Source organism: Atta cephalotes (assembly GCF_000143395.1).
Source record: "Atta cephalotes unplaced genomic scaffold scaffold00032, whole genome shotgun sequence".
Lineage (NCBI taxonomy): Eukaryota > Metazoa > Arthropoda > Insecta > Hymenoptera > Formicidae > Atta > Atta cephalotes.
The window spans coordinates 197,089-198,022 of record NW_012130096.1 but is presented as its reverse complement, the minus strand read 5'-3'; positions in this window follow the sequence as shown (position 1 = coordinate 198,022).

The following is a 934-nucleotide window of genomic DNA, read 5'->3' as shown; positions in this document are numbered from 1 at the left end:
CTGTGTACACCTGTTACCTTTATTTGTATATAACGCACAATTTAGTCTTCGTACAGTAGAAATATTTACAGTTCAGATTAGAACAGATCGACAATGCAATCGTAATATTGATCGTGCTGACTCTCTAACAAACCGTCTCTATTAAATTTCGACATCGTTATCATGATGAAATGAACATTATTTACACAATAATCGCATCATTTACGAATGGTGAGATAGAGATTGATGAGAACAACGTGCTAACGAGGAAACGTTTCAAATTGTCAAACTGCGGAGACAATTACATAATTATGGAACAACTTAAGATAAGAGACAAGTATATTTTAATACGGAAGTACATAATTAATTGGCTTGTTCCTTTGACGCTTCTAAAAGTATTTGTTGAGACGAAGAAGTCATTCCATTTTCAAGAAATTAGACAAGAATGCAGAGAAATTATTCTACAAAAAAATTTAATTAGTCAATTTCTTAACAATTATTTGGAACTATTATACAGGATATTTGATAAATAACAATAAAACTCTCGCATAGAAATAGAGCAGACTAAACTGAATCGAAAAGTCCTCTATCATTTTACAATTTTCGCAATAGTTAACAAGATATTAATTACTAAAAATCGAATATTGGTTTTCAATAATTTTTTATTCAATCAACTTTACAAAAAAACAAGTAACAAAAATTGTTTATTTTCTTCTCATAGAGTTTTAAGAATTTTTTCAGAATTTTTTAATAACGCATTTTCTCGTGTTGGAAAAATTGCTATTAAAAAAGAAAATTTACAATACTAAAAAATCGATAAAAAATTTTGAAAAAATTACTTGAAACTCTAAGAAGAAAATAAACAATTTTATTCTCTTGCTGTTTTTCTTATAAAGTTGATAGTACTTGAGCAAAAAATTAATTGAAATACAATATTTGATGATATTTAATAATT